Source organism: Mesoplodon densirostris, chromosome X, assembly GCF_025265405.1.
Source record: "Mesoplodon densirostris isolate mMesDen1 chromosome X, mMesDen1 primary haplotype, whole genome shotgun sequence".
NCBI classification, from domain to species: Eukaryota; Metazoa; Chordata; class Mammalia; order Artiodactyla; family Ziphiidae; genus Mesoplodon; species Mesoplodon densirostris.
Window position 1 is genome coordinate 131,350,756 of NC_082681.1, and position 18,123 is coordinate 131,368,878.

The following is an 18,123-nucleotide window of genomic DNA, read 5'->3' on the forward strand; positions in this document are numbered from 1 at the left end:
TTCAACCAAGCGTGCAAACAAACACAAACATACATAAGACCCAGCAAATAGTCTATCTTGCCACCATCAAATAGTTCTGTTTTAGTAAAATCTGGATCTACTGGGTAAATCATTTACCTCCCAGATTCATGCACCCTTAGTAACCAGATATTTTTACCCCTAAACCCCCAGCAAATCACTTGCTCTCCTCAGCTAGGCATTTCTATGTCCAAATGGTACAAGTTGCATTTTTCATTAGATTAGAAGAAAAGTTCTTGATTCACTATGAGGTAAATCCTAAACTTGTCTGACTTATTTTAGCAAATTCTTGACATAAAAACTTGAGAACCTGTGCTGCATTTTGCATCATCACGAATGAGTCCCCTGTGTGGCTTTAAACTACTGATACTACATAACAGAATTTCGATTATTTTCCTCCAATGCAAATTCCCGTTTCTGTTTGGTTGGCTTTCTCACGAGTCTGACATCAGTGCCCAGAATGAACAGAAGCGATGGATGTGCACATGCTCTAACTGGGACTCTAATTATTCAGCTGGATCTTGCTTGAGGGCTGTAATTATGATGTGAAATCGTATTCCCTGTTGCCCAAACTGCTACTGGAAGCTGATCCTCCAAGGCCTCAAGTCCGTCTCCAAGGGGTGAACACGTTGACGGGACACCCAGGTGACCTCCTGTTTACCATGTGAACCCACTGCCGCCAAGAGAGACAAATCCAAGGTCAAGGTTTCACCTACCGTGCTCTGAGACCTCCAAATTCGGAACATTTCTGAGCATACGTGCTGTTTGTGTAACACGTTTCCCTGAAAAGAGCCTGAGGGTCTCAAAAGATGTCTAACTGCACCAGTGACTCGTCCACAATATAATTTCTTTCAGAGGAAACTGGGCAAGACTCCACAGAAGGGCCTTGTGATTCCAGGTGGCAAAAACACCCAAGGGCACAGCTGCTGCTTCTCGCGAGCGCCTCTGGTGAGAACACAAAGGGGGCTGCACTCGGGAATGCCCGCTCTGGGGCCTCCACCCCGCCGTGGCTGGGAGCTTAGCCATGTCAGCAGCAGGTGGCTGAGTCACGGAACAGTCCAGGGACCAGGCAAGCGGGCCCACAGTCCACACCGTCCCCTGAAGCCCGTCCTCATGGGCAGCATCCCTCCCGTCCAGTCCCAAGAGGAAGCCCACTGCCGCCGGCCCGCTCGCGTGTGACCGAGAACAGGCTACACGCGCTCCACGTGCCCGTGTGAACTGTAGCACACGAAAAACACCTCCTGAGGGAGAGCCCGTGAGAGCCTGCAGACCTTTGGCAGGAAAGTCATGAAATAAAGAATCCACCCAGGCGACCCCAGCTTCAGCCGAGGCTGCTGTGCGCCCTGCTTGCACACGCGCCTGGGCACCAGGACTGGCTGGTGACGGATCACTGCACCTGCAGCTCTGTTGTACTGACTCGTTCGTTTTATTAAAGACAAAGAATTTACAACGGTTTGGATTTCTTTGGCTGCCCTGTAAATGGCCACGGGCATGAGTCGTGCATGGCCAGGTAGCCACGGCCGGACACCAGGGGCGTCTGGGAGAAGATGGGTGGGGTGGGATGGTGTGGGGAATTGCCACCGCTACAGGTTGAACTGGGTCCCCTCAGGAAGATATGTTGTGGTCCCAACCCCCCGGACCTCACAATGTGACCTTATTTGGAACTAGGTTTGCTGCAGACAGAATTCATCAAGATGAAATGCAAATCAAAGCCACGCTACACAACCTCACACCTGTCAGAACGGTCATCACCAAAAAGACAACAAATAACAAGGGTTAGCGAGGATGTGGAGAAAAGGGGACCGTGACACAGTGATGGTGGGCATGGAAACCGGGGCAGTCGCTGCGGAAGACAGATGGAGGTTCCTCAAAAAACTAAAAATAGAGCTACCACACGGCCTAGCGGTTCCACTTGTAGGTATTTTCCTGAAGAAAACAAAATCTGAAGAGATATACACACCCTTATGTTCACTGCAGCATTGTTTACAATTGCCAAGATATGGAAGCAACCTAAGTGTTCATCAACAGATGAATGGATGAAGAAAACGTGTACACACACACAGACACACACACACACACACAGAGGAATACTGTTCAGCCATAAAACAGAATGAAACCTTGCCATCTGTGACAACATGGATGGACCTGGAGGGTATTATGCTAAGTGAAATAAGTCAAAGAGAAATACTGCATGATTTCACTTATATGTGGAATCTAAAAAACAAAACAAATGAACAAACACAACAAAACAGAAACAGACTCATAGAAACAGGTAGTCATAGCGGCGAGAGGGTGGGCAGTGAGTGAAACAGGTGAGAAGCTTAAGAGGTACAGACTTCCAGCTACACAATAAATTGAGTCATGGGGACGAAATGTAGAGCACGGGGAATAGTCAATAATAATGTCACATCTTTGTATGGTGACAGATGGTTACCGACTTACTGTGGTGGTCATTCTGTGATATACAGAAATACTGAGCCACTACGTTGTACACCTGGAAATAACATAGTGTTGTAGGTCAATCGTATGTCAATAAAAATAAAACGGAGAGAGAAACAAAATACGCACACACACAGAGAATTCATCAAATGAGGTCACGGCAGGGTAGGGTGGGCCCTTAATCCCATAATGACTGGGTGTGCTTATAAGAAGATGGTCACATGAAGACAAAGACACACAGAAGGCAGAGGTTGGAGTGACATGTCTACAAGTCCAGGAATGTCAGGGGTTGTCAGAAACCACGGAAGACAGGACACAAGCCAGGAAGGCCCTTCAGAGGAGGGCTGCCCTGGTGGCACCTTGATCTGGGGCTTCTGGCCTCCAGGACTGTGAGAGAACCACTTTCTGTGGTTGTAAGTCACTTTGTGGTACTTTTGTTAAGGTGGCCCTAGGAAACCGATACCATCACTAAGAATCATGGTTTCTGTTCTACTTTATAATCAAGACAGGTGCTTATTAAAATACTGTTTCGGGTGCTGGCTGTCATGCAACAGCAATTTTCATAATAAAAGACATGCATCTCTTAAAAAAAAAAAAAAAAAAAAGGCTTCCCTCGCAGCCTTTCAGAGAATCCCTGCGTAAGCAAACGGTCCCTCTGATGGGCTCTGGTCCTGCGTTGCGACGTCAGCCCATCCTCACCCGGGTGGTTTCTCTGCTCAACCACAGTCACCTGCATGTCCTGGGAGGAACCTGGGGCTCGGGCGGGAGTGGAGAGGGACAACGCACAAGATCCCAAGTTACCGAGTTGACACTTCCAGGTTTACAAAATGCTGCCTACAAATGTATGCATAAAAAAGCATGTATTTTAAACAAAAGCATGTTTGTTGATATGACTGCTATCTACACGCATGTCCCCGCATGCATGGTTAGATGCTTTAAAACAGCACAGTTTTTACTGTTTAACATCACTAAATAATTATTTTAAAAACCAAGGTGGTGTGTGGGTTTCAGATCAGTAAAAGAGGCCCTGGAACTAGAGCCCAGCCGGGCCCCCGGGGTCTACGACATCAAACCACTGAACGGATGAGAAACCATTACCATAATGAGCTCTTTCTCCATTCCTCCCAGTAATGAGTCCTCTTGAAGAATTCCTTCAAAATTCTGAAATGGTTTCTCTTCAAAAGGAGAAAGATAGGCTTATTGAGAAGGATAGAAACCAGCTCGTGTCTGTGTGTGCATTTATTCACCCTCTTGTCTTCTCGCCTTTTAGGATGTCTGAAAAGTGAAGGGATCTTCACTTACTCCGGGAGTTCTCCGGCACATCAGGCAACGATCCACGCTTCTCGTTTACCAGGACTGACAAGAATGCCGACTCCACGTGGATTAATGACAAACAGTTCTATGTGTGATCAAGAACTAAGCATGCTTACTCAGTCATAAAAAAGAACAAAATAATGCCATCTGCAGCAACATGGGTGGACCCAGAGACTGTCATACTGAGTGAAGTAAGCCAGACACAGAAAGACAAATATCATATGATATCGCTTATATGTGGAATCTTAAAAAAAGGATACAAATGAACTTATTTACAAAAAAAAAGTAGAGTCACAGATGTAGAAAACAAACTCATGCTTACCAGGGGATGGGTGGGGAGGGATAAACTGGGAGGGTGGGACTGACATATACACACTACTAATATATAAAACAGATAACTAATAAGGACCTACGGTACAGCACAGGGAACTCTACTCAGTGCTCTGTCATGGCCTCTATGGGAGAAGAATCTGAAAAAGAATGGATATAGGTATATGTATAACTGATTCACTCTGCTGTACACCTGAAACTAACATAACACTGTCAATCAACTATACTCCAATAAAATTTTTTTTAAAAAACGAAAAAAAAAACTAAGTCTGCTCTTCGAACTTCTGGATTCTGTTATTCCACACCCAGCCAACCAGGATCAATTATTAGAAAATACAAGGGACACCACCACCGAGGACTTCGTGACATTTATAAAAGCAAAAAAAAACACGGTCTGTTATCATTTATTAAATAGTATATATACACCTTATAAGAATGGAAATTCAATGAGTATATGTATATGAGAAAAAAGATGAAGAAATCTTAGTCAACTCTACCCAATACTTGTCATCCATTTGGTGTGAAAGAAACCACCTCTTGACTTTATCTAATTAATCAGCTACCGTTTAAAAAATATATGTTAACATTCAACTTCAAAGCTATATATATATTTTTTAAATAAATTTATTTATTTTATTTATTTATTTTTGGCTGCATTGGGTCTTTGTTGTGGTGCGCGGGCTTCTCATTGCGGTGGCTTCTCTTGTTGTGGAGCACAGACCCAGTAGTTGTGGCGCACGGGCTTTGTTGCTCTTCGGCCTGTGGGATCTTCCCGGACCAGGGCTTGAACCCGTGTCCCCTGCATGGGCAGGCGGATTCTTAAGCACTGCACCACCAGGGCAGCCCCAAAGCTACATATTTTAAAGCAGATGAACTCTAAATCCAGGACCAGTCACTGCTGTTGACTTGACTTCACGACAAAGCTCTCTGAGCCAGGAATTCTCAGAACCAATAGGAAGGGCTTACAAAGGATACAATGCACCTTGGTCAGGAAACCAGAAAACTGGTGGCAAGACAAGCTGAAATGCTAAGGCTCCCGGTCCACAGCAGAAGAAAAGGAACCTGAAGACACACGTATCCGTGATGATCACTGATTGTATCCTCCACAGCCTTGAAGTCACCTCATTGAGCTTCAGCAGTATTACGAGACATTCCAGATCATTCTACAGATGAGAACTACACACAGCGCACAATACGGCCGTGCTCATAACCATCTCTCTCAGAAAGACAGCATTTGCGTGAGATGAAGAAAAGAAGGAAAACGCAATCACGGGGTGATCGCACACCTGACTTCCCGTGGACACAGCCAGCATTTCTGTCTCACTCGAGCGCACAGCAGTGGGCCAGGGCTGCAGTTCCCGCACACGGTTCCCTGGGCTCTCTTCCTGCCCACCCGAGACCCCGCAGCCCCCGCAGCCCCTCACCACCCCAGTCAGAGAGGTGGGAGAGGGGCCCGAAGCAGAGTGAACAGGGAGCCGGGATCCCAGAAACGTGAAATGGGGGTTCCCGGATGGAAGACATCACGCTGCCGCATTTCCTTACACGACCTTCACGCCCACGTCACACTTGGAGGGGGAGTGAACGGGTCTGTGTCTGCTACTCGCTTCCAGAAACAAGTCCTGTCCTTACAGAGGCTGCCCAAAGCTGGACAGCTGTCACCAACCTTTGCAATTCACGTGATAAAATACCCTAGACATACCCAGCCGAGGAACACATTCCTGTAGGAGAGGCCAGCCCTCACCCGCACCGGCTTCCTGCAAACTGCATGGAGCCCGCACGTGGCCACGACAATCCCAGGGCTACCTGACCCAGACGTTCGTGGTGGTCTAACTGTGAGGACAGAGATTAGCCGGTAGAGGCCGATGGTAGGGGCAGGGGTGCCATCCTCCAGGCCCTGAACTACCCCCAGATTTCTGCCACACTTTGTCACTGATGTGCTCACCCCTGAGAGACTCAGACCCCACCGCTGCCAAAGGTAACACCCTAGGACATGTTACATCATGAAGTACATCATTCTCCATTCAACAAACTCTCCAGTGGTCCCCTGAGCACCTGTAACGCAGTCCACATGCCCTGACCGGTTTGTTCCGTCTAGCAAGAAAGAAGACCCGTCTCTCTGCTCCCATATTACTGAGGGGTCTGGCCATGTTCAGGCCTGTCCTATCCAATCAGATGATAAAACTGAAGTTTTATTTATCGGTATACCTCCCGTGCCCAGCACGGCGCCTGATCTGCACGAGATACTCAGCAAGTACTGGCTGCACTGAATTAAATTCAGAAACAATATTATGAAAACACTACAGGAAAAAGCGTGACTTTCCACAGTCTAGGAACAACACAGGCAGGCTTCTTCTGGGCCTCTTCGATTTTATGACTCAGATACCTGTCAAGAAGTATTTCCAACTGGGGTCAGAAATGCTCATCAACGTTACCTAAGTGGAGAGGTGAGTATGCTTCTCTGTTACAAAGGAACGACGCTCTCTGGTACTTTTTCCAAGCTGTGACATCCTCCTGGGTTTCCATCATAAGCAGTTAAAAGCAAACGAAGACCTGGGGAGCTTTACTGATCCAATAGTGAGAGACACAGCAGCGCCAAAGATTGATTTCCCATCACGGATGCAGGTTTAGTACAGCCGTATAGCAGAGAATCACAGACTGAACAGGCGTTCTCACTGGTTCTTCCACTCTCTCCCCAGTGCTTCTGTGGGGTTCACATACGACTCACAGTCCAAGAGGTGATCACCTCTTCCTTTTATAAAGATCCCCCCCCAAACTGGAAGTTTCAGTAATACCCTGGACGTCCAATGTTCAAGATCTTTAATTACAGGAACCTTGGCCCTGTAGCTACTTCCAAAGGGGCAGCGTAGCCACCCTGCACTGTGCTCCAAGGTGGTGCAGGAAAACTGGGCACCAGCTTCTAATTCCTCATCCTCACCAAGACCAAATCAGCTCCTAGGAACCAGAGGCTGGTAGGAGGAAGCAAATTTAAATTCTTCATAACACCTACTGTTGTCCTGTGAACCCTTTCCCACCAGGGAGCCCCAGTTGGGGGCGGGAGCCTCAATTCCAAATCTAACTAAAAGTTCTGACAGAACAAACTGCAGCGCTCGTGGAGACGCACATCCAGCTCTGGCCCAATAAAGCCCTGGGTACTTGTCAGTGTATCTGCTTCTCTCCCACCTCTAATGTCCATGAGCGCTCGGGCATCAGCCATCCCGTGACGAGACACTTATTTTTCCTCCCGGTGTGAATCCTTCTACCCACCCCCCCAATTTATTCATGGAAGAGTCTAAGCTTGGTCATCCACTATGAATTGGTGTTAGGGCTACATCTAAAATGCTAAAGACTAAGACTAAGAGAACAAAAAAACCCCTCTTTTCCTTGTATTCCAACATATGATGTATTTTATGTTCCAATCAAGATATTGCTTGTGGGTTATATACTCTTCTCTATGGGCAAAATGTGTAACACATTCATGGGTGTCCTTTTTTTTTTTTTTAGCTCTGGGGAGACCTATACCCCAAAATGAATTTTGAATTATAAACAAGTCATTGAATCAGGTGCACTGGAAGTAGTCATGTGGCCAGAGCCATCAAAGAAAACGGGGGAGGATGAAGATGAGAAGTTTAGAAGCTCCCGAGAGAACACTTCTGGAAACAATCAAGTTAGCTCTCCATACCAACTCAAGGGTCCAGGGCACACCACCTCTGACGAGAACTCATCCGCTCTGTGTCCCTCTCCTTCTCGCTGCAGTGACCCCACCCCGCTGAGGAAGACCCTCCCACCACCTCCAGCTGGGGAGATCCACCGAACCACGTGGCAGTGTGTACGAGGAGATGATAGAAGCTTCTCATTCAGGATGCTTTGGGTTGACTTAACGTTTCCCCCAAAAGATATACTGAAGTCCTAACCCCCAGTACCTCAGAATGTACCTTGTTTGGAAATACGGCCTTTGCAGAAGGAATCAAGATAACGTCATTACAATGTTCCTTTTCCTCAAAAAAGTCCCAGGTTCATTTCACGGACTGAAATATATGGAAAGACTAGCGCCAATGTACTAGTTTCATAGGGCAAACAGTTTTTTGGTTTCATTGGGCTACCATAACAAAGGACCACAAGCTGTCGGCTAAACAGAAACGCATTCCCTCACAGTTCTGGAGTCTTGAAGTCCGAGATCAAGCAGTCGGCAGGGTTGGTTCCATCTGAGGGCGGGGAGGGAAAGTCTGTTCCAGGCCTTTCTCTGTGGCTTACAGATGGGCATCTTCATGTTCACATGCATCTGTGTCCAGATCTCCCCTCTTTACAGATACCAGTCATATGGGGTCAGGGGCCACCCGAATGACCTCCCTGGCTTGGTGACCTCTGTAAGACTCTACCTCCAAATGAGGTCACATTCCAAGGTGCCAGGGGTTGGGACTCCAACATATCTTTTTTGGGGGGATGGGGGAGACAGTTCAATCCATACCAGTGGTGTTGACTATATAATATGTAAAGCCCTAGTAGTGGCAACAGTTAACACCAGATGCAGGAAGGGAGAACACTGCTTAAAGACAGGACTAGGGTGGCCTCAGAACTCCTTACTTGGGCTTGTGCTTGGGTAAAACATCTGAGCCTGAATCAGTGGGGGACAGGCCAGGCCAAGGGCCATGCCACTGCACAACTCCTAAAGCACACACACTTGACTCAAGGGATGCTTGATCTCAACACTTTCCATAAATTTTGGGCATATCATGCATTTCTTTCTTTAAAGAAAAAAAAAGGATTCTGTCAGTGTCTCTGACTTTGGGCATTTAGATATACTCTGACCAGTGGGTGGCTGAATATGTGTGCGGGCCGGAGAACCGTGAGAGAGTGGGCATTCGATGTTGTTCCCCATGACCATCTCTGCGAGGAAAAATGCTCCCAGAATTGCATAAAGAAAATGAAAAGCAAAGAATTCTATAGGGTCCAGGGGCAGAGGCCCTTCAGTCCTCTGAAATCGACAGCTCAGCTCACATTCTAAAATAAAGCAGTGGATATGCCTCAAGCCTAAAGCTTTTTAAACACCCCTCCCCATTTTTATTGGCACTGAATCTGTATTTCTAACTTACTTTCCCGATTCTTCTATCCACTGAGGGCTTAGTCTCTTCCTTCACCATTAATTTCCCTTATGACTTTCCCCTTATGACTGTTTTCAAATCAATATCAAAAGATGTATACAGCCTTCACCCCATCATCTACAATGAGATGCTCCAGGCATGACTGGTGTTAAGGGAAGCCATGGCATGGGGGCTTCAGGATCCTCCAGCTTACTCCCAGGTCTTCCCTAAAAAGGTTGGGGGCAACTACAAGGAGAGAACTTAACGATCACACAGCTCTCTCTACTTGGGTTGGACACCTGCACCTCGTGCGGCTTTAAAAGTGAGAAAAAAGCATGTCTACAGAACGACTCGGGGCACATTATGGACTGTTACACACACCTTGGCAACCGCCTAGTCCACACTCGGATTCACAGAGGGAAAGCTGTGTGATGACTTGCCAGCCTCCTGCACACGTCTCATGCACATGCACTTCACACATCCACCAGCCTCCATGAATGACTTTCAAGCGACACCCAAAACAATATAAAATGTATGCAACCCAGAGAGGGTACCGCGAGACGCTAACGTGTGCATTTCCAAAGACCACGACACAAGTCGTGGGCCGTGCCGGAGGGGGGTGCTCTAGACGATGAGGAATGAGGACCTGGGGTTCTCTTTCTGCCCCTGCAAGATATTAAGCCAGTTTCCCAGGGGCCGCTTAACTCCCCTGAACTCAAGAGGCCACAAAAAGAGAGGGAAGAGCAGTCAATGGGCGGCTTCAGAGCCTCAGAGATGACAGGGTGGTGGTTCCCAAACAGGGGCGGCAATGCCCTTAGAGGATGCTGGACAGTGTCTGCAGACACTCTGGGCTGTCCCGAATGGAAGGGCGGGTTCTCCTGGCATCTCCCAGGGGGTTGACTCCGCACGGTGGAGGCTGGCCTGTGCACTGCAGGGTGCTGAGCAGCATCCCTGGCCTCCATCCACCAGATGCCAGGAGCTCCCTTACCCCCACTTGTGACAATCAACAGTGTCTCCATACCCTGCCAACAGGCCCCTACGAGGCAAAACTGCCCTGGCTTGGGACTGCCATTCTAGGGTGAACGGCCAACTTTGCTGACCCATGCCTCCTATGGATACTCGTATTTAGAGGGCTGGCTTGCATGACACATCACTGTAAACGTTTCTTATCTTCCCTACTAGCCGTCAGCAACTTGAGAGGAGCCACATCGGAACCATCTTTAGCTCAACATTTTCAAGTACTTTTTAAACACTGCACATCTATTCGCCACCAATGAAGCCACACGTTTGCCTGCAACATTCTCCCAGTCACTACTGCAACCGTCTGGTCCCTTGCTAGACTAAACAGTCTCCTTGTGATTTTATTTACAAAATAATTTATTTCGTTGAGCCCAGGTGAATGGTAAAATGTCACCAAGCACAGACTGGAAAAAAACCCACATGCACAGTGTTTCTGTGTACTTGATTTTTAGGTCTCCTGAAGTTTAGGAGAATGACTTTACGTAAACAATTAAATTAAAACAATTACCTAAAACTTCAGGAAGGACACCTCCAACACTTTTTGCATGATTTCATGGTAAACTGTTTTAAACGTAGCACAGTACAAGTCAGACTTGAGGGATACTGTTGCCAGGTGTCAGCTGTGAACATCTAGGCGCTGGTTTAAACTCCGGCTGGTGACCAAACCCATTTGGGGCGCTAGCACACTTAACAGAAAAAGCACCTCAACTTATAAGTCGTGCTTGTTTCCACTGAGGGTTTTCACTTCCTAAAATGTCCTAGGGATTTGAGCCATGGTTAAGGACTCCCTTTCATGTTTGTCTACTTTTTCCTAAAAGCCAGCAAGACATTGAGACGAAGGGCACCTAACACGTGGCTCCCAGGAGCCATGCAGTCAGTGACTCTGTTAAGGGAATTATTTATTATACGAACCCTCTAAGTCGAAAAACTGAAACAAGATTAACATTTGGGCAAAAAGGTATTTACATTTCAAACACGAAATAATGAGTTCCCTCTTATCAGCAAGATTCTTAAGCCACTTCGCTGCCAGCAAACGTGATACACCCATCTAACTTTATTGCTGACGAGAAAACCTTCACGACTAGAGTCACTGGACCATTTCCCAGCCGCCTGTGGCCGTGGGTGAGCCCCATTTTTGACAGCGTCAGACAGGGATACGAACCACCAACTATCTTACAGGGTGGAGGGGACAGCCCACCACACAGTCAGGACACATGGCTTTGTCACCTCCCTGCAAGGCTCCGAAGCCCCCTCCCCACTCACTAGGCTGCCAAAGCAAGTCTGCCTCCAAAGCATAACTTCTGTAACCTCATGAGAAGAAAAGCACAGCTCTGCAAACACAAAGGTGAGAAAGGAAAACATCTCAGAGGTGAGAGACTTCGCAAAGGTAGGGCATGCACCTGACCAGTCTGTTCTGTTCTATTTCGATGTCTCTGTATCTTAACATCAGGAAACTTGAAACTTGTTTGATTTGACTGTAACTCTGCTTTGCAGGCCTCTGAAAATGTGACACCTGCACTCCCGCAGCTGACAAGCAGGTGAGAATGAAATCCAAGTTCTGAAACCTCAGAGCGCGGCTTCAAGGGGTCTGCCTCAGACAGAGGAAATGCAAATTGCGGCACTTGGAGAGTTTGGGGGATAGGGGAGAAGCCTCCAGGATTCAGGTATATGCTAATAATTCGAGATGGAAAGTAAAATAAACCCACCACGGTACTACACAGTAATTCTAGTATGTGGCTCTAAAAATAATCCGTTTTGTTTGAAGCTCTAATCTCACAGGACACTACAAGGATCCCTTGAGGCCAAAATCTATTTCCGGTGGATTGTTAAGAAGTTAGTCTCCCAAATAATTCTCCCCCCATCTAGGGAAGGCACCACAAAGACGGCTAAGATTAAATTCTTATAATAAACCCCAGAAAGAGAGTAAACCAGGACGGGGCAGGAGCAGCATCCACAGGGAACATTTTCATGGAGAAATTTTCCCAAGAAATTTTCCCAAGTACTATTAATACCAACGCTATCAAATTACCGCCTAGGAATCCCTGAGAACTGGAACATAGTACTCGCCGCTTACAATGTGCCCCCACATACCACTCTGTTCCTTTTAGACCAAAGACACCTAGAACCCGGGAGGTTACTGCAGGAACGTGTGCACGGACATGAAAAACGGTTCAAGGTGTTTTGTCAGGAATCTCGAACAAGTTCACTCTGGGAGAGTGTCTTGCTTTATAAACTTAATTTAAATACACCCTGGCGCTTCCAGGACTCTGATTTGTGACGCTCTATCCTAAGAAACGCATTTCCTTGAATAACCGCACCAACGGAGCCTCTCTGCATCCCGTTTTAAAGGTATGGGCTCCGGGGGCCTGTCTCAGGTGCGCGGGCAGTAGGTTCTGGGGGTGAGGTCAGGGCAGGTGTGGGCATGGGAGAGGGGAAGCAATGGTGGGGGCAGGGCAGTTAGGAGGTGAGGAAGGGGACGGGATGGAGATGGTGCAGGACAGAAGACAGGCCCTAGGTGGAGGGGGGGCTTGCGGAAGCGTGCGGTGCAGCAGGGAGACGGAGGGCTTTGGGCTCGGGAGGGTAGGGAGCTGGGTGCTGGACGGGGAACAGGTGCAGGACAGGTGAAAGGGTGCTGGGGGGAGGGGAGCGGGTAGGAGAGAACCCGTCCCCAGACCAGCGCCATTCCTGTGGCGCCCACCTGGCCTTATACCTCCCCACACTAGATCTGGGCAGCAGGTAGAGCTGGGTTACACCTGGGGTACGAGGAGGCCTCCATCTGCTAAATGAACTCCACCTGTTGCTCTTCAACCTGGGAACGTTCCAAACAGGGGAGCACTGGCATCCACCAGCCCTGCCATCCGTCCTCCCCTCACCCCAGACACCCTACGGTACAGGCAGAGAGTATCCGAACGTACTCCGTGGTGTTCGAGGGGTTCCCTCGCGTTCAGGGGCAGGAAACTAGGCTAACCCGTGCGTGTACACCGCCTTCACCGTGCAGACACCTACGGACTTCACAGAGGTGTGGTCTGCTTCAAGTTCCTAAGCAGGACTTAGGGACGCGTGAAGACAAGAAGAAGCATTTGCTCTCATTAGGGCAGTAGCCAAGACTTCATTTGCCACCAGGTGTCCTATTTACCCACCACTGAAGGTGTGAAGATCAGCCGATTTCTCTACAATACGGAACACAGAAAATACCCCAGCTGAATTCTTCACCACCTTCAGGTCGGATGTGCCCTCATCTTCTAGGGATATGTCAACACCGGGACGGGGCAGCGCCAGACCCCCCGAAGCCAAAAAGATGCCCACCCACCTCCCACCCCAGACACACATTTACTTTTCCCCTCAAGTAGAGAGGAATTATGTAGATTGCATCGCAGGGATCCAAGAACCAGAAAAAAGTCCTACTTAGAAATCATTACAAATGGTGGTGATGAATCACGCTTCAATTGATTTTTTTTTTTTTTTACGGCTGTGGCTATTCTCATGTAAAAGAAAAAACAGGAACATGAGTTTTAAAAGGCACTGGATGAGACATACAGAAACAAATATTAAACCCTTTTATTTGAAATTTAAAAGTCTAACAATTCCTTGAGAAGGCAAGATAAACACCTAGGGAAGAGGATGTAGCCAAGCCAAGTGCATCCTGAAGCTACAAAGTCTCCCATCGGGGGGACGGGGCCTGTGCCCGCCCACTAGTCTGTAGTCAGTGTGCATCGCAGTGCCCCACCTGGTACAAGCTCAGGAAGTGCTGGCTGAATGAGGGAGGAAACAGGGGAGGAGGGAAGATATTGGGTGGGGGGAGGAGGAAGGGAGGGCTCTGTCTGGTCTGAATAGGTCAGGTGGGGGCAATCCCATGACGACCGTATCAGAGAGACAAAGTACCACATCCCACGCCCACCTCTCCAGAAGCGAGGTGTGAAAACGGGCAACAAACGTGAAAACTCAGAGGAAACGTCTCTCCCATGAAGCACATGGTACAACATGTAACATGGGAAGACCCATGAGCACTCCGGCCTCTGGCACCGTGACGTGGGCAGTACACTGATCGCTCCTCTGAAAGGAGAGGCGACCACACAGTGGACTAGTACTCAGCCATAAAAAGTGATGGAACTCTGACATAGGCCAGAGCATGGAAGAATATTGGAAACACTGTGCTGGGGAAATGAGCCAGACACGAAAGGACACGTATTACATGATTCTACATACATGCGGCACCTAGAATAGTCACATTCTTAGAGACAGGAAGTAGAACACAGGTTACAAGGCGCTACGGGCAGGGAGAGAGGGAAGGGTGAAGTGCTGTTTCACTGGGTCAGACTTATCTGGAGGGGATGATAAAGTTGCAGGTGGAGATGGCTGGCCACACAACATTATCAATGTATTTAACGCCACTGAACTGTACATCTATGAATGGTTAACATGATATTGTTATCTATATTTTCCACAATAAAAACAAAAAAAGAGGGACTTCCCTGGCGGTCCAGTGGTTAAGACTCTGCACTTCCACTCCAAGGGGCACGGGTTTGATCCCTGGTTGGGGAACTAAAATCTCACACGCCACGGGGCGTGGCCATAAAATTTTAAAAGAAGAAAAGAATACGTGACTGGACCTGAAAGTTTTCATAACTACCAGGTAGTCTCTTTGACCTGCTATACAAATAAGGACCCAAGGGTTAAGATTTCCCTAACTATCCACAACCAAGGTGGGTGAGAAGTCCCAGGTTCGAGAAGCCACAGCTACACCCCAGGAGCTGTGACAGGATCTCACTTCTTTAAAATGCTGCATAGTTAGCACCTGGCAGAAAGGTCAGGGCCTCGGGCAGTAAACAGAGTGGACACATGGGAAGAAGCAAAGGAAGGACCAGGATGCAGAGCAGTGGGTGACAATAAACGTCAAGAAGGCAAAGATCATGAAGGAAAAACCAGACGCAGAAGACAGGAACAGGAATCAGCAAGAAGAGGAAAAACGGCGTCAACAGGTAAGAAACTATTTCATAGAAGCTTAAGGGAATGAACAGTTAAGAAACGCATTTGCGGGCTTCCCTGGTGGTGCAGTGGTTAAGAGTCCGCCTGCCGATGCAGGGGACGCAGGTTCGTGCCCCGGTCCGGGAAGATCCCACATGCCGCGGAGCGGCTGGGCCCGTGAGCCATGGCCACTGAGCCTGTGCGTCCGGAGCCTGTGCTCCGCAACGGGAGAGGCCACAACAGTGAGAGGCCCGCGTACCACAAAAAAAAGAAAAGAAAAGAAAAGAAAAGAAAAGAAACGCATTTGCCCCTGGAAAATTTAGTTTTACATTCCTATTCAAAATAATGTAGATTACCAAAAAAAACCCAAAGCTGTTCTTTGGGTGACCAAGGGGCTTTGTTTCACTTATTAATAAACGAGCTGGCTGGCTCCCAGGCAATGCTCTGGACCAGCCCCTGTCCCCTGGGCATTCTCCCTGGTCCCAGCTGCACCGAAGGCCCCATGTCCCAGACATGCCCTAGGAATACACGCTGCCCTCTGAACCAAGGATGCCTTCCTCTGGACTCCAAAAACCTCTTCATCCCCGGTGCGATGGCTGATGTCACCTCCCCGACCTCCGGAAGGCAGGTGCAGCCCCACGCAGCTGTCATCACCCCACAGGAGGGTGCTCAGGGGTCCTCCCTTCCCAGAAAAAGGGGCAGGGCTTTGCACCCCATCAGGCATTCCGTGAGACGGCTGACGACTGGCTGGTCCTCCGCACTCCCCGACCCCCCCACTGCCACCACTTGATTATAATAACCGGCACAAAGCAGGAGTCACTACGTCATCCCTGAATGAATACGTACATTTCAGAATAACAACGATTTCATCTGTAAGTATATCAACTGGTAAGAGACGGCTTAAATCAGCTGGGATGAGGGAGGTCAGTGAACTGGGACATAGAGCATGGCACCTGAGCAAAGAGAGGCAGATAGGAGGCTGTGCGGTTCAGTGATCTCTTCTGCTACAAAGTGAGGACAAAAGATAACATCAAGTGGGCCTAGCGACTGCTGCAGGGCCAGGCATCGTGCTAAGTGCTTTCGGTGGACAACTGCATTTAATCCTCATGTGAGGGGAAAGATAGTCTTTGACAGAGCACAAAACTTAGCCTTAAAACGTGGAGCTTTTGCTCAAGGGCACATGGAGAGAACAGGAGTCCCAGCTGGGATGGCAGAGTCCAAGAAATGGTGGACCAGCTCCAGCTTTGGGATGTGTACCAGGTCTTGTCTTCCCTGCTGGGGTCCTCCCGGCCCCGACCCACTTTTTCCGTCACTCCTCCCCCCACAAGCCCCCCACACCCCACAATGACTTGGATTGGGGGTAGCCCCTGCGTCTCTGAGGGATGCCCCAGTCAAGACTCAAAGAGCCCCATCTTCTCACTGGTTTCTCTTAACATTGCTAAGAACGGGAAGGAGGGGTCCCTTCCAGTGAGGCTGAGGATAAGACTACAGGTCAACCAGAATGACATGCAGCACTGATTTAAAAGCTAAATTCAGAATACCCCTGAACAGCCCTGCTCATAATAAGCAAAGCAAAAGTGAGGGGGAAAAAATCTTTAAAAATTCAAATGACTTTAAAACATGCTGTGTTTTGAACATGGGTGGGTTTTCTTGCAAGGAGAGGAACACTACAAAATGAACTTCCTTAAAAAAAACGTGCAAATGTTCAGAATTCCTATGTAAAACCAGCCCTACCTCCATGACATTTTGTTCAAACTAAATAAGGTCTCAGTTGATAGTTTTGCATGAAAATACATTTTGGCACGTTCTTTACAAAGAAACGTAACTGCTAAAAGTTATGGCAACACCAACCAAAACATTAGTTAATCATATTAAATCATATGTAAAATAATTCCTTGGGAAAAAAAAAACCTCTTTATTTTAAAATAGGTTTAGACATATAGAAAGTTGCAGAAATAGTAGAGAGTTCCCACGTAGCCTTCATCTAGCTTCCTGTTGTGTTAACATCCTAAATAAACACAGCAATGGTCAAAACAGAGAAATCAACACGGGCACAACACACCTAACTAAACTACAGACTTTAAGCAAACTCACACAGGTCCTTTTTTTGTCTCCGATTTCCATCCAGGACCCCACGACCTGTTGATCTGTGACAGTCGCCCTTTCCTTCCTTGCCATTCAAAGCCAGACTCTTTGGACGAGGGCAAGAAGTTATTTCGTAGGATGCCGCCCCCCACCCCACCCCCGTTTGGGTTTGTCCACTTCTCTCGATTAGATGCAGGTTATGCATTCCCGGCAGGAATACCACAGAAGTGATGCTGTGTCCTTCTCAGGGCATCACATGATGTCACTAGGCCTTATTCCTGGTGCGGTTATCCATAGCAACTGGGCTCGGGTGGTGGCACCTGCTGAGATTCTTCCCCATAAACCACTGCCCTCGTCTCCTTGGAAATCGGTAAATATCTTAGGGGACACACTCTGAGCCCATATTAGTATTACGTCATGATTCTTAGACGTTAGGGATATAAAAATCAACTTATGGCTAACAATGTATACTTTAAGTGGCTGGCACCATTTGTATCCTTTTCAAAAGCAAAACTCCCAAGAGGAAATCTTTAAAAATGCAATTTTTAAAAAGAACTCTTGAGTTCAATCACTGATGAAGAGTTAAGCAAGAGTAAGTACAACGCTTAACAGGTCGAGGGATGATCTGTGTGTGGGCAGGAATCCAGGCAGCCGAGAGCAGCAGGAAAGTCAATCTCAAAGACACATCCTAACAGGAAGCCTTGGGCCACGAGGCGTCTTGCCAGTAATCTATCCCAAGGACGTTCCGAATCATCATTTAATTTTGTGTAATTTTTATCCTGGGTATAAACAAAAGTTCTCTTAGAGTATCCATTTCAAAATGATACTGTAAATACAAGTAAGTTGAAGGCTAAGTTTATTGCCAATAAACACT

The 18,123-nt window shown here is 47.8% G+C and overlaps 1 protein-coding gene across 5 annotated transcripts in view; it reads right to left on the minus strand.

Moving 5' to 3' along the window:
- The window catches only part of TBL1X (transducin beta like 1 X-linked), a 223,626-nt gene that overhangs the window by 105,434 nt on the left and 100,069 nt on the right, over positions 1-18,123 (minus strand). The window lies entirely within an intron of this gene.